The sequence below is a fragment of the Thermobia domestica genome, chromosome 2, assembly GCF_964235325.1.
Source record: "Thermobia domestica chromosome 2, izTheDome1.hap1.1, whole genome shotgun sequence".
Classification (NCBI taxonomy): Eukaryota; Metazoa; Arthropoda; class Insecta; order Zygentoma; family Lepismatidae; genus Thermobia; species Thermobia domestica.
In genome coordinates this window covers 56,970,266-56,992,214 of record NC_137455.1, presented here as the reverse complement: position 1 = coordinate 56,992,214, position 21,949 = coordinate 56,970,266, and the positions used below count along the sequence as shown (strand labels likewise).

The window sequence follows — 21,949 nt, the reverse complement described above, 5'->3', positions numbered from 1 at the left end:
GTGTTTTTAATATCCTACAATGAACGCTGCCGCACCCTGTACTTTTGGAATTTGCAGTAGATGATGACCTGTTACTAAACACCACCTCAATATGTGGCTCCGTTTACGAGTTATTCGCGTTTAAATATTTGACTTTTGACCTCGATGGTTAGTACTTTTGGAACGTGCAGTATTAGATGCATGCATAGGGGTTGATAAAAGGTACCCCTCCTATTGGTTCATATTCTCTGCTGTTCAAATAGAGGGTTGAAAAGTGCCCATAAAAGGGAACGAGTACACCCCTGCTGCTGGTTCATATTCTCTGCTGTATTAAATAGAGGTGTAACCTGTGCTATGTTAAATAGTGGTTAGAAAATAGCCCATACTCTTTTATCAGCTTTGCTATGTTCGTAGTCTCTGTGTAATATCTGATTGGATTATGTGTACATTATATTAACCCTTTCACTGTGGAAGGCGACGGAAAAAAATTTCCCTAACCTGCGAATGTCGATTATAGTCGACGTGTTAAAATTTGTCTGTATCTTGGTTTTGTCGATTGTAGTCGCCAAAGGTTTTCTGTGTGATTTCTATTGTTTATCGAAAACAATAGAACACAAACAAAAATGAACGGTACAACTTTGGCGACTACTCTCGACAAAGCCAAGATACGGACAAACACATTTTAACACGTCGACTATAGTCGACATTCGCATGTTAAGGAAATTTGGTTCTGTCGTAAAAGTCGACTTCCTCTGTGAAAGGGTTAAGTAATTTCTGTTATGTTAAAATAGGGGTTGAAAAAAGTGGTCATAAAAGAGAACGAATACGCTCCCATTATTGTCTGTTATGCTAGTAGCCTTTGCTATGTTAAATAGGGTTGGAAAATGGGCTCATAATCTTATGTAATTTCTGCTATGTTAAAATAGGGGTTGGAAAATGGACTCATAATCTTATGTAATTTCTGCTATGTTAAAATAGGGTTTGAAAAAGTGCTCATAAAAGGAACAAGTACACCGCCTAAAAAGTGGTCGTAAAAAGGAACAAGTACACCCTCATGAAAGAAAAACAGTTTTCAGGGTGTTCGATTTTCATGGTTGGACGGTACGTGGGTCATGGCGTATCGTGCGACACTGGACTATCGGATGAGGTGCGACCTGGATTGGCCTAGGATAAGCCAGATCGGTAAATTTTCCTCTACTTATAATATTTCATATTCAACTAAAATCAGGATAAAAGTGAGGAAGAACGCGGGAGGACTGAAACTCTATATTTTAAAAAAAAACTCTGGAACACGCCTTTAATCATTTTAAAGGAAAAGTCTAAATACCAAAAATACCAAATTTCATCTTTCTAACCTAAAAGAATTTCGAAATATGCCCGTCTATTATAACAATTAAAATCCCACCCTCATTTCTTCCCTTCTAGAAGAATTATTAAAAAAAAAAAAAAAAAGAACTGTGAATCATGTATCTAATTATTTTAAATGGAAAGTTCATATAGCAAATTTTACGTTTCTACACTTCAGAAATTCGGAGATATGGGTATTTTACTATAACAATTACCATCCTATCCCCCTCCTCGTCGAATTTTCAAGGGCGCTGCGGCTGCTCAGTGATAGAGACCTTTGATGTTTGAGGTCCCAAGTTCAATCCAAGTGAATTTTGTGATGGACAAACGCTGTGTGCGTGAGTTTCACGGGGTTCTCCCGTTTAATCCCACTTGATTCATTCCACCATTTCATTCATTTCTCAACATCATTGTCTTCCTTAGCCTACAGGACATAATCGTTGTACCTAAAACTGAAAGATTTCAATTCGTTTCAATTTCGTATTTCTAAAAATTCTTCCTTAGTGGTACTTTACGTCACAAATCCTATGCATTGTAAAAATTTCAAGTTTCCATCTAAAGCGGTCTGGCCTGAGGCTTGATCAGTCACTCACTCACTCGGGCCTTCTTTTATAAACAGAGTCAGTCCATACGAAGTGATCCAGGGTAGATTGCTCGACCATTTCCGAAAATTATAGAAATTGTGATGAACGTTGTGTATGAGAAGGTCAATAACATCATTCACGTTGCTGTAGTGTGCAAGTGTTCCTGAATGGCGGCCATCTTTGTTGTCAGTGGAGTGTCACCTTTTGCATTTGCACGCATTTACGAAAACTACAGTTGCACAGGATGTACGTATCAGACGAACACATAACAATAACGAATATTTAAAAGAAAGACTGGAGTACACAGAGAATATAAACTGTTACTTCTAAATATGCAGGATTGCAAGCCAATACAGAAATTACCAGAAAAACTACAGAAAATTACACTTTTAAAGGGACTGTATTTTGGAATGGCATAAAGTGGGAGGTTCATAAGTTTTGTACTGAACACTATTACATGTAAAGAGTTTGCAGAAATATCCACAGCTATGATACTACTGCCACCATAGATTTATGAGGGGCCGAAAATTGAAGAGTGTGATTTTGATGCCATTTTTGGGGTGTAATATTTCAGGAGGGCGAAGTGCGGAAAAAATGCTGCTTAGATCACAAAGGAATTCTTTGTGTGGATGAACTATTGGAAAAAATAAGAAAAACTCATGACATATTACGTGGAGAAAAAAGTGAGGATATGGCGAAAACGCGAAAAAAGAACGTGCATGACGATGGTCATAGCCCGGAAAATTGTAAATGTTTGGATATGTTTCATGCTAGATCTGAAAAACTACGCATGGTGCAGCAATTAGGACGCTTTGGTTATGTTTAGTTGTGCAAAAGCTTGCGAATGGTGTTTGTTCCATCTTTCTAGCTCCATGATCATTGCCACGTCTATATGGTAAGGGGGTTAGCTCCCCCTAGCACCCACGTATCTGCAAAGAATCATTGAAATCCAATTGCAGTTACAGAAGTTAATATGTTCACAAGGTTGCGTTATATAGGATAAACTAGCCTTTGGTTAGCTGGGGGGATCCGCCCCAGATCACTGCGTTTGCTCGGCGTACAGCCTCGAACCTCTAAAACCTACAATTCTTCCAAATTTCAAGTTTCTATTTGTATTTCAACTATCGAAAAGATAAGATTTTGTATAATAAAGAACCACCCATTTAGGGATGCGCACGAGACGAGTCGAGACAGGATTTTCCTGACAAAATTCGAGTCGAGACATGGCTCTTCCAATAGAGAAATATACATTTTTCGAGTCGAGACATCAATTTTACAGCACATTTTCGAGACGAGACAGCCTCAAATCTTGTCTCGTGCGCATCCCTACACCCATTTAAATAACATGGGAATTACTTCATTCCCCCTTTAGACCTCTTAAAAACCAAACATATTCACTTTTGGCAATTTTCCTTTGGGTTAGTCCCGGAAGTCTACAATCATGCCAAATTTCATCATTCTAATCATGCCGAAAGTGCCCATACATTTTGGGGTGTAGAAGACGTCCCATATAAATAACATTAGGAACATTTTTCAGTTCCCCATAAAATCTCTATACGGTTGAATTTTTTATTTTTAATGAATTACTTAGGTAACGCTAACGGAAATGTTCAAACAGATCGAATTTCAAGTTTTTATTCCAATTCCAAGTACCTAAAATATGAGGTTATAAGTCCAAAAGAGGGCCTATTTAAATAATCTACAAAATTTCATTATCCCCCTTTAGATCCCTTAAGCAATTTTCCTGCGGATTAGTACTTGAAAGCTACAACCATGCTAAATTTCAACTCTCCACGTCAGCTAGAAGTACTCCTTTATTTTATGTCACTTCATGTAGTTTTATATATAGTTAGGATAGATGTAATGTAACTTGGTGAACGTATTAACTTTCATAACTGGGATGAGATTTCAATAACACTTTGCTGATACATTTAGTGACTTAAACACTCGCAAGCTTTCGCACAACTGAACATAGGGGAGAGTCGGGTAGTATCGTCATAGATAGCTTTGTTACAATTATTTGGTAAGTGTTTGGCGGAATATAAATTGGTAATACATTTCTGAAATCTTTATTCCTTGCTGAACAATTACATCATACCACGAACTTACAACATACAATAACTGAGTAATAATGTACATTTTTCTGAAACATTAAATTTGCACTACATGAAACATTGGAGCCCTATATCGGACACCATGACACACTCACATTTTCATGAGAACTTCACCTTACTTATATGTTTTACCTTCCTTACACACATCATACTTGTAAAATAAAGAATCTCCTCCAAGATCGGCACAATTTTCGTGGGCCCATCGATAGCAAAAGTTGCATTGAATCCAGTCTTCCTGGAAATTTTCTCCACAGACCAAACATACACTATTTTCTTCATTTTTAGGATTTAAAAATAATAATTTATTTGCCGATGAAAAAGACTCACTATTCTCCATGTCAGGTTTTCCTTTTAAGTCTGCTTTTCTCGCCGCCACATTTAGCTGTTGTAGCCATGCGTCTCCTTCTTTCTTCTAGTGTGTTTTTATAGGGACTTGAAGTGAGAATTTCTCTATGTTCTCCACGTCGTTTCCTCACGTTCAATATTTCTTTTTTGTCACATGGAAGTGAAGATATTTCTTCCACACAAGATCTAGAGATTTGACGAGATGTACTAGGCCCAAACGTTGAAGGGATATCTGAGACATCTACATCGGCCTGTGTTGCTTCAGTATGATGATGTCTTGGCAGTGTGCTGGCGGATTGGGATTGGCGTGGATGATCATTTTCTGCTTCTGTCATATCACGATCAAAATGTAAGTCCACTCTTGACGACATCTATGGCTAACTTCATATTCTCTTCCGTCCATTTTCCTCTTGTTTTCCCCATGTTTAGTTGAAAAATAAAAAACACCATAAGCATTGGCGCCAAAATTCTCTCATCGGTGTGTCCGGTACTGGCCACCAATGCCTTGTCCGATACTACCCGACTGACATAGACCAAGAAAATATCTTGCCAAGTCAAATGAAGTAAAATTACACGAACATTACTTCATGTACATATTCGCAAGATGACATCGCGTTGTTAAAATATGTTTATGCGATTATCTACTTATCAAGCTGAACGCTACAGTTTCACAAATTTAACTTCGGCACTGGAAAATCACAGCGAAAACACATACGATGTTGCTGCTTCCAAACGACGCACTCAACTTATCCACAATGGCGTCAAATACTTTATCTGGTTTGAGGCAACGAACACGTCATAGGCAGTGTTGACAGTTATAGCCCAATTATCAGAAACTAATATCGTCCGATACTAGCCGACGTCCGATACTATACGACTCTCCCGAGCCTAATTGCTGCACTATATGTAGTTTTCGAGATCTAGCATGCAACAAATCCAAACATGTAAATTTTTCCGGGCTACGACCACCGTCACTCACGTGTTTTCTTCGCGTTTTCGCCATGTCCTCACTTTTTTCTCAAAGTAATATCAGTCACGATTTTTTTGCAATAGTTTATTCACATGCAGAATTCCTCTGTGGCCTAAGCAGCAATTTTTTTTAGCACTTTGCCCTCCTGAGATATTATGTCCCAAAAATGGCATCAAAATCACAAACTTCTATTTTCAGACCCCCATAAATCTACGGTGCCAGTAGTATCATAGCTGTGGATATTTCTGCAGACTCTTTGCATAAAATAGAATTCAGCACAAACTTATAAACTTCCCCATTTTATGCCATTCTAAAATACAGTCCCTTTAAAAGTGTAATTTTCTGTAGTTTTTCTGGTGATTTCATGCATTGGTTTTGCAACCCTGCGTATTTATTTAGAAGCAAAAGTTTATATTCCCCGTGTACCTTTGTCTTTCTTTTAAATATTGGTTTCTGTTTGGTGTTTGTCTGGTTCCTACGTCCTGCGCAACTGTAGTTTTCGTAAACGCTTGCTAATGCAAAAATTAGCACTTCACCGACAACAAAGATGGCCGCCATTCAGGATGGCCCGCATCCAGGGGTGGTCTAAGGAGGCCCCCCCCTAAATTTTTGGTGGCCCCTAAAAGTTTTATAGTAGGCTTGCAAAAGAACTATAATATAGTGATGAACTATCATATAGTTGGATCGGGCCCCCCTAACTTCAGCCGGGCCCTCCCTAAGTTTTTGGGCTGGCTATGGGCCTGGTACATACCACAACATGAATGACGTTATTGACCTTCTCATACACACGGTTCGTCACACTCAAATTTTTATAATTTTCGGAGATGGTCGAGCAACCATTTTCACCATCTTTGGACCACTTCAGATGGATTGATCAAACAGAGATGGATGACATAAATTTAATTTTTAGTGACCGCTAAGCTACCGTGAAAAAGAGGATATTTAAAGAATCTTTCTCTCTCTCTCTATCTCTCTCTCTTCGTACAATCAATCGGTTTTTAATCTATGGAAATTACTATGACAGAATTTGATGTTGAAATTACTCTCTGAATATTTATCCTTTATTCGCGTTAGAAGCATATTTCCAGGTAGCAGAGAAACTTCTTAATCGAAACTAGAGCAGTCGGAGCAATCATCATAACATTCACAGATTAGGTATATCTTTGAAATGTACTATGATACGGCTATTTTTTCTGGTGCCGCCCAGGCAATGCGCTAAATTATAAACAACAACAAAAACAACAAAAAGAAAAAATGAAACCAAATATTTTTGTCGGAAATTCTGTAAAATTTTTCTGTTATTTCCCACTTTTGGAAGTTTTTAACTAGTCTTTTACCTACAGAAAAGCTACTTAATTACAATGTAAATAAAGTTAACTCGTTCTACTACTATAATTAGAGACTGAGTTACATTCGTTTGCGATTTTGCGATTTTGGCAAATATTTTATAAAGGATGATATGGGTTTTCTTCCAAATCAATTGTGGTCAAGTTGCAAAAATTTACATGAGCATTTCTGCCATCCAAATGAGAAGACCGCATCTTCAGATTGCGTTGAAATTAATTTATTAGCAGGAAAATCATATGATTATGGGGCGTTGACTGATCAAGACAAAAAGTCGTATCTACAGTTGTGTAACGTTATCATATGTATAAGTTTTACCGTATCCATAAGTTTACCTCTTTTACCAAGAGCTCCAGAAAAAAGTTTTCTTGAGGGGAGCCCATCTCCATGGTTGTTCTGGTATTTCTGTTATTTAATATACGTTCTTTGCTATATTACGTATAAATTTTCGTGAGCCAGAGTGAGGGACCCCCGTGCTCCCCCCTTCGGGCACCCATCGGCCTTTTAGCTAAACAGAAAATTTAACTAACAATGATTTTCTCAAAACTACTTTTTGAGTAGATATGGTCTGTTTTGTCTTTGCACACCAAAAATTTCTAGTAGCTGAACAATTCAACAGACTTGTGTTTGATATGGAAACGCTGAATTCTGTTTTTGATGTGCGTGCGGTACATGTAATTTAACTATACCCATACATTAAGCTGTAGATACCAGTGTCTTATGAATTTATCGTATGGTATCTGAATTCTTATAAAAATTATAAAAACAAAGTATTTACACTTACATGCAAACGCGTCTGGACTCGTAAAGCACATAGTTACGCTACTATTATAACTTGCTGCAGTTTCCTGCACACACCTTGGCATTCCCGAAACAGGTAGCTCTGCTATTATAATATAACTTCATGCACTTTTAAAAAACATATTGAGACTTTTTAAAATATATAGTTACGCTGTTATATCACAGTTGTAAGGCAAATTTTTCTCACCTTTGTTTAATAGAACAAGCTTCAAATACATTATTAAAAAGGCTGTGAACTATTTAATTAAAAATAATGAAGTTTTAAATTCATGTTTCTAAGTAAATCCTAGCTCTTCGGGTAAAATTGTTATATAATTTTCAAGGTTATAGCAAAATAACAGGATTCATTCCCACGGAGTAAATAAAAAGGTCACACTGAAAGTTGTGATCTAGAATTAATTCCCAGAAAATGCAAATATGAAACGTACAGAGCAAACAAACAATGCCATAAAAATTAAAAAGTAACTTGGTAGCCGCAGTCAAATATGGGTAAATTGATCACGAGGGACCACCAACTGAATCCCACTTATAGAGGTATCTCACTAATTAAGTTTCTTACATAGCAGATTGAAATAGGCGATGTGATTAGTTTAATATCTCTCTCAGCAACAAGACTAATATAGGACGTCGATCTACAGTTTAACGTCTGATCCGAACAGCATGAGTTCTTGTCGGAAATCGAACCTGAGTTTCCAACGTCTCGGTAGCCACTTAGCCACAAGAGAACTCTTGAAATAGTAGATGTCTCTCTTGTAGAGGTAATGTTGAACCACAAAATTCCCAGTAACAGAGGTTTCTCAGTTACCCAGGTCCTACTTATCAAGGTTTGATTGATCATAGGTTGAAAACAAAAAGAATGTTCGTACTAGTGAAAACAAAAAGATCCATTTTCACCGATATGGAACAGTATTTTTTCCTCGGAAAGATTCGAAATATATATATATATATATATATATATATATATATATATATATATATATATATATATATATATTTCAGTTAGTGTAGCAGTAGAATCTCGAAATTTTGCAGAAAAAAACTTCTTGTATCTTAGTTAGATTGCAGATAAAATGGAAGTTTCTAACTGTAGGAGCACAAGTTTGAAATATTTTACTCTAGATCCTTGTACCCTAGACTGCAGATAAGTCAGAATTTGCTACATGTAATCCCTAATAAGGGTCTTGACAATTTGTTTACCCTTTAGCTCTCCAAAACTACTAGGCATATAACTTTGAATTTTGTATAAATATTACGAGAATGCTCGTTCTTCGCACGAGAAGAATAAAGTTTATTAAAACTATTTGAAAGCTGTATACAACATTTTTCTGGTTTCAAATATGAGTCAATGCAAGTTTGATTTCGCTGAAATGAATGTTCTAGTTATAACAAAGATTTGATAAAATTAATAAAGTAAAATTTTCTCGTACTCGGGATATAATTACTAGAGCAATCCACATTATGCTTTATTTTTTGTTTAATCATGCTTTATTTTTTTCCTAATTATGCTTTATTATGCTGTATTGCTAATTTCAATCACTGTTTTACATTAATCGTATATAGTGTATAATATTTAATAGGGCTACACATTAAATATTCTAAATATCTTGATCTATTTATTAATATTTTATGCAATCAGTTTCTTTCATTTTTAATGGACTTTCTACTTAATGCACTGTAAAGAGATATCTTTACTCTTTTTTTTTTTTTTTTTTTTTGTCACTTGTGTGCACCTTAGAGGTGCATATATACAGAAAGGAAGAGTAAAAGATGCCAGGAAAAAGTACTGAAAGTGTTTAAGTTCAAGAGATACAGTACACATAACAATATAGTGTGAAGTTCTTGTGCACTTTTTATACATTTCAAATCTACAATTCTCTAATTCAGGGCGCGTATTAACTATAAAATTTTTAAACGTTACCTCAACTTTTCTCACAGAACTCCCGTTACACTTCGAAGAAAACTATTGTTTATTCATTGTTGGCGGAACGTTTTGTTTTCTTTCCCTTTTTCTTTTCTCCACTCCAAAGGATTATACCTAAAAATTTACAGAAATAAAAATAAGCTTTTCATTGTTGCATTGTTATGTTCTCAAAGATTTTGCATTGTAAATATTGTTTTTTATACATTTCCAATCTACACTTCTACCTCAACTTTTCTCACAGAACTCCCGTTACACTTAGAAGAAAACTATTGTTTATTCATTGTTGGCGGAACGTTTTTTCTTCTTTCCCTTTTTTCTTTTCTCCACTCCAAAGGATTATACCTAAAAATTTACAGAAATAAAAATAAGCTTTTCATTGTTGCGTTGTTATGTTCTCAAAGATTTTGCATTGTAAATATTGTTTATATATATATATATATATATATATATATATATATATATATATATATATATATATATATATATATATATATATATATATTAATACAGTGTGTCAAACTTCCAGTTAAACAGAATTTTCCAAGAATTGTGTTAGGTATTTCAAGTTATGCTATATTTTTTTTTTTAATTATGCTTTATTATGCTTTTAAACTTACTTGCTTCTGGACCCTTAGACAACCACAACCATGTTCTAGGTACCAACCATATGTGTAAATTGCTGTTATGCTTTGTATGCTTTGGGTTGCCCTCCTAATTACCAATTATTAAAGACTAAAGGAAACGATCTATTCACTGCACACAAGCTATTGGTTAGGTCATGCACTTGTTCGATACGGAATAAATTGTGTACAGTTTCCAGCTAGAGAGTTTCACTATAGTTTGATGTTTACATCCATACTTGAAAGAAAATAATCAATCTATGGTTATTATTCGTAGTTTAAACTTTGTCTGATAAGTTATTTTCTGTACGTAACATATATCAGAGTCGGCTCTGTAATATAGTTACGAAGACATGCATTTCCACTTAATCCAAATATACTACGTACAGTATATATATATATATATATATATATATATATATATATATATATATATATATATATATATATATATATATGGTGCCTTCCATTTCAACTCAGGCAAAAAAAATAAAAATAAAATTGTACCATCACCATCTCAGATATTGTTGAAACTTTTTTATAGCAACTAGACATGTTTTTAAGAGACCCATATTTTTTTGTTTTGTCGAAAAAAATTTCCCGCCAAGTAATGGGCCATCAAAGACGGGGAGTACAATTTATGAATTGTAAAAGACATGAAAAATGGTCAACTTCGGAGCCTCACCATTCAGCTATGGAGACAGGTAGAGTTATAATTCTTGTTGTAGTATGTACATAGGGATATAAATAAACTATATTTTATTGTAGTTCGGTTTGCGCATGCGTACCTTTTTGTACATAAATTAACAAATGAACGTAAATTTATCTGAAAAATCGAAGTTTGCGAATTTTTTTCGAGCACTTCCGTTTCGAATTTTAAAATTCTGTTTGCACGGTTGGTAAGACCTAGTTACCCGCTTTCCGAAAAAAAAAATTTGTATTGCTTCTGTGTCCAACCGTTTTGTCGCAAAAAATTCGAGAAATTGTAAAATTCTCAAAAATCGCCATTTTTGGGCGCCATTTTCTCAAAAACACCATCTTTTAAAATTCTGAAATTTTGTCAGATGATTTAGCTTTACATGAATAATAAACACACTAAATACCATTCTCGACCAATGCTTCATGAATTAACTACAGCCTTTTGGAGTTAGCGAAGTTTCGTTAACTTTTTTGATGTCACAGTTAGCAACACTGGAAACAATAAAAATGCAATGATTTGATGATGTCTGTGGTTCACATTAATTAAATGAAAAATAAAAGGTTTTCCTGGCTGGTTTTTTTATTATTTTGATCAAAAAAGCGCTCTAAAATAGTATAATAAGCCTCCCCCCTTCTCCTCCGTTTTTTTAAAAACGAAGTAGTCTGAGATGGAAATTACGATTACGAAACACACAAATTTTAAGTTCACTTACTTAAAATGTTCTTCGGAAGCAAAATTTCACTGATTTTTTCTTTCACATGGACCAATCATTTGCTTGCTTGGTGTCTTCTTCGCTAATAGCAGTAGTACACTCACAACTCGTCCAGAGGTGGATCCAAGGAGTCGATCGCCCTCCCAGAAGAAACGTTCTTATTTTATATGTAAATAAAACCCATTCCAGTGTTTCGAGCTCTTAAAAGTAGCTCTAAGTAGCAGTATTACACCCCCCCAGAAGTCCGTCCTGGATCCGCCCCTGCGTAGCACATTGTCGATAATCACAAAACACTTATTTTCACTTCCCTGATATTCTTCTGGAAACCTGTACCCTGCTCAAAGTCCATGTGGAAGCATAAACAGCACTTCAGCTGTACATAATTCATGAGTTATTCATAATTCTGCTACGCACCACTGGTTATCATAAGTATATGCAAGGACGCCGATCCTGGGGGGGGACCGGACCCCCCAAAGCTGATGTGGGGCCCCCTATTGTATTTATGAATATACAGTATTTGGCATAATTTGAATGCAATTTGTCTTAAAATCCTCATATATATACCTTCTGCATCTGAATCCCCCCCCCCCAATCTACAGAGAAATCGGCGCCTTTGCGCATATGTATGTAACAAAAGTTCTTTTTTGCTGACTTCTTAAATCTACACTTTGAATTGCAGAAGCTCGATTATGGGGGAAGCATGAAGTTAGTTTATGGTGACCCGTTACTGCCATAAAAACTTCACCATTTTCCGAAAGCCAAAGGTGACATCGTTGAATACCAGTTACCGGTCGCATACTTTCCTTTTTTTTTTTTTTAAGTTGTTGAATTTAGTTCCAGGCAACAAAACGAGAGTAATACCCGCAGTTTGTACTTGCACTATACTCACGAATTCTTCTGCGGTTTTAATATACTGTGTATCTGTTTTTGCCTAAGGTTATGCCGCGTTGCCACATTCTTTAACCCCCCCCCCCCAATACTGTCGCAGAGACCCTAGCATGGCCGGTTTCACTGCACAACCACTGCTTTATCTGACCTGTCTGCATCTCGAACATCTGAAAGCGATTTTTAAAGTGGGATGCAGCACCATCATAAATCACTGACAAGGTTTGGGAAATTGTAGACACTTATTTCCACGTATTCGAACCTTTTTCTATAACCTATATTTTCGCTTTTCTTCGAGTATTTTTAGAATCTTGTCTATGGCTATGAGTTCATGAGCCGAATCGTGTGTCTTGTCGTCGCTTATTACAACAAAACTGTCAGTTGTTCCATATTCCGGTGATAACTCTGAATTTCACTTTGCAGAATAACAGTCCAGTTTTCAACGAAGTCCACATGAAGTAAAATAGAATTTGCATCTTGAAATTTTATACGATGCTTTTCGGTAGCAATTAATTCTCTTTGGATTTTCTTGATATAGTCATGAATTACAATTCTTACAGTTAAACCAGCAATGTACGATACGAAAACGGAAAGTGGCACTTTTTTTTTTTTTTTTTTTTTTTTTAACGAGATCATTTGTTTTCCCATACGGCGTACGTAACACTTTCATTTTCAGCAGGATCAAAGACTCCACACTTATTCCTTTCATTCCAGGACATTCACCACATTCTTGAAGAAGACAGCTGTCATTTTCAGCGGATCATACTACTAAAGGAAATAGGTCACTCATGACAGCTTCAATACAGGTTGCACCTTTGATTTGTTGCAACGCAGTAGCAGATAACTTAAAATTTGCACAATACACACACACACACTTCCCTCGCAGGTTGGGTACTGACCCACTTTAGTCGAATACTATAAAATTCCGAGTGACCCATTCTTATGCTGAGATTGTTCTGTTTAAAAGAAAGTCCGTAAATTTCTTTGATGGAACGCGTAAGAAAATGTTTCGATTAAAAAAAAAAAAAACTTTTTGTCCTTTTTCGATCACTGTAATGACATCGCACTTAATTGAGACTTTGGATCATTCCAAGTCATCACTGAGGTAATAGTTCAGGCTTTTTATAGATCATCAGAATTTATTGGATGGCCATTTTAAGTAAACTTAAAATTTGTGTGTTTCGTAATCGTAATTTCCACTTCAGATTACTTCGGTTTAAGAAAACGGACGAGTAAGAGGGAGGCTCATTTTACTATTCCAGAGAGCTTTTTTGATCAAAATAATAAAAAACCAGTCAGGAAGACCTTTTATTCTTCATTTAATTAATGTGAACCACAAACATCATCAAATCATTACACTTTTATTGTTTCCAGTGTTGCTAACTGTGACATCAAAGTTAACGAAACTTCGCTAACTTCAAAAGGCTGTAGTTAATTCATAAAACATTGGTCGAGAATGGTATTTGGTGTGTTTATTATTCATGTAAAGCTAAACCATCTGATAAAATTTCAGAATTTTAAAAGATGGTGTTTTTGAGAAAATGGCGCCCAAAAATGGCGATTTTTGAGAATTTTACAATTTCTCGAATTTTTTGCGACAAAACGGTTGGACACAGAAGCAATACATTTTTTTTTTTTTAGGAAAGCGGGTAACTAGGTCTTACCAACCGTGAAAACAGAATTTTAAAATTCGAACGGGAAGTGCTCGAAAAAAATTCGCAAACTTCGACTTTTCAGATAAATTAACGTTTATTTGTTAATTTATGTACAAAAAGATACGCATGCGCAAACCGAACTACAATAAAATATAGTTTATTTACATCCCTACGTACATACCACAACAAGAATTATAACTCTACCTGTCTCCATAGCCGAATGGTGAGGCTCCGAAATTGACCATTTTTCATGTCTTCTACAGTTCATAAATTGTACTCCCCGTCTTTGATGGCCCATTACTTGGCGGGAAAATTTTTTTCGACAAAACAAAAAAATATGGGTCTCTTAAAAACATGTCTAGTTGCTATAAAAAAAGTTTCAACAATATCTGAGATGGTGATGGTACATGCTCTGCCTGAATTGAGATGGAAGGCACCATATATATCGTGGTGGCTCAGTGAAATGCTGCCAAGGGCGCCGATTTCTCTGTAACTTTTTTGGGGGGGCATTCATAAAAAAATACATAACAATACATATAACAATAAAACATACATATAAAAATATATGTTCATAAAAATACATTGGAGCCCACATGAGCTTTGAGGGGCCCGGCGCCCTTGGATGCTGTCGGCCCTCGTAGCCGAGTAGGATTCGCTTACTGGCTGTTACCGGGAGTAGATGTTGACAGTTAAGCTCTGGGAATAGTGATTCTTTTTTTTTCTTTACTTTTTTTTTGAGAGCTTCGACTTTTATTCGACATACTGTAACTGAACAGGGTTTCAAGTTTTGGTAGTGTTTGTGGCTCCAGTGTTGGTGGTACCACGCAAGAACTTCGCAAGAATAGCGTAAAATTTGGTTTTGACAAAACCACACGCACGATACGCCCTATCCCGGCTGAATTACATGCATGGTTATGTGTACATTTTCCCAACATATTTGAGGATATCCAAGCTTTACAGCTCCGTAACGAAGAGTATTGCATGTTTGTTCAATTTAAAAATAGTGATAGTAACGAAATGTTTATGTCTAAGGCTCCAGACAAATTACCTTTTACTGTACCCATTTTGGTCAATCTGTCAGTGATGTGTAAATTATGGACGCACAAGTTAATCTCACGAGAGTTAAAATTATGGATTTGCCATTTGATTTTCCTAATGAACAAGTGTCTCAGGTATTATGTAATTATGGTGAAATTAAAAGTTTTGACTATGAAGTCTGGAAAACTGTGTTCCCTACACGCGTTTTTTTCGATGATGTTAAAAAAAACATATCTCTACTCGATTACATTTTCACACTATTAACCCTTTCGGGATCTTGGGTTTTTGGGGTATTTTTTAGACTTTCAGTCAAGCAGCTACTGCATCGTTACTATTTGTCCTAGAATCATGGTTCATACCTCATTCTCTTCAGAGTGGAGCTGGCTTTCAAATGGTATCACTTGCATGCCTATACCGTATACGAGAAGAGGGAAAAGTGATGTCAAAGGGAAAATTTTGGGGGGAAATTTTTTAACACTTTGGGCCCCTCTGAAACGGCCCTGTGTGAAGATAGAGATCTCAAAAAAAATCTTATAAATAGTACTTGGTAGACTGAATGTGTGTCCCAAATTTTAAGTTTATATCTTGAATACTAAGGGCGGAAGAAATTTTATCAAGTATCCCCACAATACCCCAAATTACCGCAAAAGACCATGATCTCAGGTAAAAAATTTTCTGAGACATATCTATTTACCCTAGGACTATAATCCGCCAATCATTCTCTTCAGAATAGAACTGCCTTTCAGGTGGTACCATTCACATGTCTCCATCATGTACCTAAGGCGGGAAAATCCCGAAAAAGGGGATTTTTGGTCAAAATACCCCTTTTTATAACTTTTTGCCCTCTGGACCCCCCTGTTTTAACACAGAAATCTGAAAAAATCTGGTAAATACTACTCGGTGGACTGAATGTTTGTGCAAAATTTCAATCTTCTACGTGCAAAAGTAAGCCCGCCTAAAAATAATGAACATAGGCTTAATAAAAGAAAATATATATTTTAAAATTATGACGACATCACCTCCTATGTCTCGACGCAGGAAAGTGTGAAACCATATGTAAGGTCTTCTACAATGCGTCTGGAATTGAAAAACATAAAAAACCCGGATGAAAAAGCTCAAATAGGAGAGTTATAACGCGATGTACCATGAAACACCCGTATGCTAAAATTATACCATAGGATCCTCAACACCTACAAGGTGTAAGGTTGCACCCAAAAGTGTTAACTAACACTTGTAAGGTGCAACATAACACTTTATAAGTGTAACGAACCTGCAAATTTTGCCGCCATCTATCACCCCTTGCAGGGAGGGGTGTTCACAATAAAAGGGGGGGGGTGCTCTCAGACTAGTGATATACATTTTTAAACAAACTCAAAGAAACCAGTATATATAGTTGCGCAGCTATTGCAATACTTCTTCTTCTTCTTCTTCTTGTACTACTACTGCTACTACTACTACTACTACTACTACTACTACTACTAATAATAATAATAATAATAATAATAATAATAATAATAATAATATCATCTCTTCGCAGTGATAGGTTCAATAAAGGAAATTCACACATTTGAGTATTTATTATTATTATTATTATTATTATTATTATTATTATTATTATTATTATTATTATTATAACTAAGTAATCCAGTAAAACCTCTCAAAACGGGTATCAGTGAAACACGAATATTTGTCCGTAAATGAGAGATGTCTCTAAAAGGAAGGGCTCTCTCTCATAACACCACACCACACATATTTATGGCATGGAAGAATAAAAGTTTGTCCTCTTATGAAGGTGTCCACTACTGAGAGATGCCCGTTAAGAGAGGTTTCACTGTATTAGGAATTAACCACCACTATTTTACCCAGTAATTACATATGAATTGGTAACATACGAATTATGTAATTATTTTGCAAAATTCTGCCATTATTTCAATTTATTCGCCGCAGCAAGTTTTAGTGGGTGATTTTTTTTAAAAAATATTAATTGGGAAATATTCCCTCGTCCCATGCTGATTTCACATTCGTTTAGTAATTAATATTGTACATACAGTAGTTGCAATTTCATCATTTTAATATTCTAACCCTGTTGTTAACGTTAATTGTTGTAATATTATTTACTCCCTTAATCTCCGCTCCTGCCCCTTCCTGGCTACGTTATTGGCTCTGAATATCTTTATAAGAAAATTATTCATTGATTTAATTGTTTTCCAGAAATCCAGTTTTTAATTTACAAATATTTTGTATCTTTCGGTTTTGTCTTTTTAATGTAGCCTAATTTTAATAATCCGCTCAATGTATTTACGTGAATAAAAATATGCTTTACAAAAAAATTAAGCTAGCGACAAATGCGTTCCTGCATAACACTAGACTCAGTCTAAAATATATATAATTCTTATTTCGATCGATCTCTTCATTTCTAAAAACGTTTTGACTACACTAGGGTGACCAACCGTCCCGTAAAAACGGGATTGTCCCGTTTTTTCATTACCATTCCCGGTGTCCCGAAAAAATTCTCTCGGGACGCCAAAATGTCCCGTATTTTCGTACATTGGGCACAAAAAATCTTTCGAATCTCTAAAATTTCCTAATGTATATTATTATTTTCTAAGCTATGTGATTATATTGGTATATGTCTAATTACTGAGTAACGTCATTACGACGTTTGCGGTATTGGATGTGGTGGCTGCACTGTTTTCCCTCAGGCCTCCCCACTCCGCAGACAACAGTGTAAGGGGCTGAAAGTTTTATGAAGAACAAATGTAATCTGTTTTTACTCTCTGTTTCGGGCGATGGAAGATTGAGGCACTGTCATCAGTACCGTTGCGTGTTACTTGCCACGGTGTTACTTGCCACTATTGGAAATTCGTGTTACTTGCCACGGTTACCTTATCGCATATTTATCTATCTATGACAGCGTGTCCGTTGCCACGCACCTGCATCTAGATTTGGCCTTGAGGGGGTGGGAGTAATTTCCCTCTGTTGTTTTATCTTGGCTGGAAAGCTCATTCTAGTTTCTTATAACAGCGAAACACACTTCCTTCCACAATTTCTTCTTTATACATATTTCTTCTTTAATGCTGGGCGTTTCTCTATTTCCTCAATTAATTTTTCATAGTCTTTATCACTAATTAAATACATGCTAGTCACTAATCAAAGTATGTATTAGTTTCCATTGCAAACACTTCTTTTCACACAGAACGAACTGTTACGTGAAAAAACTTGTAGAAGACATTTATTTTTTACCTTTCTACTTGGAGATATTTCGGCAACTTTTCTGTTGCCGTCGCCTCAGTGAGCGGACTCCCATAAGATTCAATTCATTTTTAGATGTTGCGCAACTGTTCCGTCGCCGAGCTGTAGCCCTGCTGTTGCCCTGCTTAGCGACACCTCGGCAACTTTTCTGTCGACGTCGTCTCAGTGAGCGGACTCCCATAAGACTCAATGCATTTAGCCAGAGCAACAAGATAGTTGCCCGACAAAATGTTGCCAGTGAGCGGTAAGCCTAAGGCAACAGCTTGGCGACGGAACAGTTGGGCAACATCTGAAAATGCATTGAGTCTTATGAGAGTCAGCTCACTGCGGCGATGGCGACAGAAAACTTGCCGAGGTACATCCAAGCAGAGAGATAAAAAAAAATAGATGTTTTCTACAAGTTTTTTTCACATAACAGTTCGCTCCGTGTGTAGAGTATGAAAAGAAGTGTTCGCAATGGAAGCTAATACATATATATCTCTAATTAGTGATAAAGACAATGAAAAATTGAGGAAATAGAGAAACACCCAGAGTTATATAAAAAAAGGTTGAAAAAATAATCAGATATAAATTGAAAGAAGAAATTGTGGGAAGAAGTGTGTTTCGCTATTGTAAGAAACTGGAATGAGCTTCCCAGCCAAGAAAAAAATAACACAGGTATTTACACAGGAGTCTATTACATTTTGAAATGAAAATGAAGTGAAACCTTGGAGTTTTATTCCACGGTTATGCCGGGTAGGCTAAAGGAGACAGCGATGATAAGAATGAATGAAATGGCAAGATGAAGAAAGTGGGAGGAAATAGGAAAACCCATCCACACGGTGTTTGTCCACCACAAACCCCACTTAGCGCGAGCTGTGATCGAACCAGGGATCCTATGCACCAGAAGTGAACGCTTTACCACCGAAACCTATTAGATTTTGAATCTAATATCAGAGTAAAACTAAATGGACTAATGTATTTAGGCAGTCTAATTATTATTAACGCTTATATTACAGGTAAATCATTCTAATACACACATAGCACATGTTTACCTTAATGTCACTATTAGCCTTTCTTCAGGTGGTACCTACAGCTAGTCTGAAGTTTGTGTTTATCTTTGTTATTGCTGGTGCTACTAGAGACAACAGTTCCTCAAAGGTAATTACATTCATTTTACAGTAGCTAAAGAACTTCGAGGGTTAATTGCGTAAATCACAATATAGCGTGTAAACGTTTTCCTTCAGCAATCTCTCACTGTATATATAGGATGTACCCAATATTTCTTTTTATCTTCTTTTCTTCCTTCTTAAATTCAACATTAGCGCACAAACAATAGCACATTCTTCGAAGTCCATCGTACTGTGTCAAATCCCGCTAAATTGTGATATCAAATGCCCGGCAACTTTTCTGTTGCCGTCGCCAGTGAGCGAGGGTGTGGCAACAAAAATGTTTTGTCGCCGTGAAGTTGCTGACTGTAGGCGACAGCGATAAGATAGTTGCGCAACTGTTTTGTCGCCATTGAGCGGTAGGCCTAAAAGCCAAGGTTTGTGCTGAAATGTAACATTAGTTTTCTGATTACCTAGTGTGGATTAATGTCTTCTGAGCGTAATGGAGTTTTCAACTACGTCAAAGGGCAAACCCCTTTTACTGCACGAAGGATTTCAGTATGACTTGCAGAGAAATAACATTGAATCGACAACATGGGTATGCATATATAATATTTTAGTGTGTTTTCTCTGTACAGTTCACCGTCTTTCACTTCTTGCATGCCGGCCTTTTTCGACTCCTGGGCGTCAGTTTGTCAGGTTGTGTTTTATATACATGCTCTGCGAATCGCACTTATAGTTGCCGAATACTTCGATTACTTTAGACAATTAAATTGGCTGTTTTAGTATTGTTCGCATTTTCTCGGCTATTTTAAACAAGTTCAAATTTAGTAGCAGAAGAACTTTATATTAATTGTTCGTTGTTTTTTTTTTTTAATTATGGCAGAGTCTATTGAGTTGCTTTTTTGATCGTTTGAACTTCTTATTGATGCTTACTAAATGTATCTGATACTTTGATACACTTGATTAAATTCGCCTGTAGGCTTGGCCGAAAGGTATTTTTATCATTGTCGCCATAACCATAGACTTTACAACCAAGGTCCCTTCTCTTTACTTTGCGGGGGGGTCTCGCTACACCACTGTAATCAGAAGTGAAATATATTATCAAATAAAAATTAGTACACAACGCGCACAAAAATCTGCAAATGTACATTGTAACTCCAGTTGCGTTTTTTTTTTCCTTTATTACTGGTATGCAACCTCCGCAGACTCTTTCTACTGTTATCGCTTTTAAATGTTACGTTTAAATGTAAATTTAAATGTTTTTAAAGGTCAGTATTTCCGTGCTTCTTATTGTGGTCTCATTTTTCAGCTGTGTTTGAACAGAAATAAATCTACGTGTCCGGGTTCAGTTAGGACAGTAGGTGAAATTGCTACAGTGCAGCATGACCACACATTAGGGATGGCCAATTCCGGAATTTTTACTTTCCGGAATCCGGAAAGTAAAATCGGAAAATTCCGGAATTCGGAAAAATTCCGGAATTCAGAAAAAATCCGGAAATCGGAAAAATTCCGGAATTCAGAAAAATTCCGGAATTCAAAAAATCCGGAAATCAGAAAAATTCCGGATTTCAGAAAAATTCCGGATTTCGGAAAAAATCCGGAATTCAGAAAAATTCCGGAATTCGGAAAAATTCCGGAATTCAGAAAAAATCCGGATTTCGGAAAAATTCCGGAATTCAGAAAAAATCCGGATTTCGGAAAAATTCCGGAATTCAGAAAAATTCCGGATTTCGGAAAAATTCCGGAATTCAGAAAAATTCCGGATTTCGGAAAAAATCCGGAATTCGGAAAAATTATTTTTTCTTTTTGTAATCCTAAGAATTTTGTTCAAATGCAAACGAACAAATTTCCTTTTTGTAATCCTAAGAATGTATGATACAAGTTAAGCTGAAACTTACATCCTAAAGTATACACTACTCAATCTTCCCATGGTTAATGAGATGTAGTCCAAAAGTACGATGTACTCCTAATATTTAATTTTTGTTTTACTATGATGTTGTCCAGAGGTAAGACATATATCACACTGAGATAAACAACTTGACATAATGAAGGTGTTATCATACGTAGTTTTCCAGAAAATCGTGAGAAACGAATTTTTATGAAGTTAAAATATGCGTCGCTTGTTGCCAGTGTGATGCAATGGATAACTTTTATGCTGGAATAGTCTTATTATTATTATTATTATTATTATTATTATTATTATTATTATTATTATTATTATTAATCGTTTATGTACTGTAAAAGAAAAATATGAACCGTTAAGTAGTAGATTTTATCTATTGTTTTTTGATATCTAACAGTAATAACAAACTGCTTGAAAATACGCAATGATTATCAAGGACAATGGCATATTAATGTAAGGACTACTCAGCAGACTAGCAATAAACAATAAACAATAGTTGCAAAAAAAAAGTAACTAACTTGGGCATGTCAGAATGTTCGAGAGAATATAGGGACGCATTGAGACTCTAGCAAAGAGCGTTGTGTTATTATTACTCAAAGGGTCGTACGATGGAGGCATTAACGATAATGTTAATGGCACTAATGAGCACTTACTTGCTCTAACGGTTAACCTCATTTTTGAGATGATT

The 21,949-nt window shown here is 35.9% G+C and overlaps 1 protein-coding gene across 6 annotated transcripts in view; it reads right to left on the bottom strand.

Moving 5' to 3' along the window:
• The window catches only part of LOC145672463 (fatty acid synthase-like), a 342,995-nt gene that overhangs the window by 167,374 nt on the left and 153,672 nt on the right, over window positions 1-21,949 (bottom strand). For 4 of the 6 annotated variants that reach the window (XM_081741622.1, XM_081741632.1, XM_081741635.1 and 1 more), the window contains one exon: window positions 9,403-9,519. The exons of the other annotated variants lie outside the window; for them this stretch is intronic. The gene's annotated coding sequence lies outside the window, so the exon portion shown is untranslated. The remainder of the gene's footprint in view (window positions 1-9,402; window positions 9,520-21,949) is intronic. 6 annotated transcript variants of the gene reach the window in all.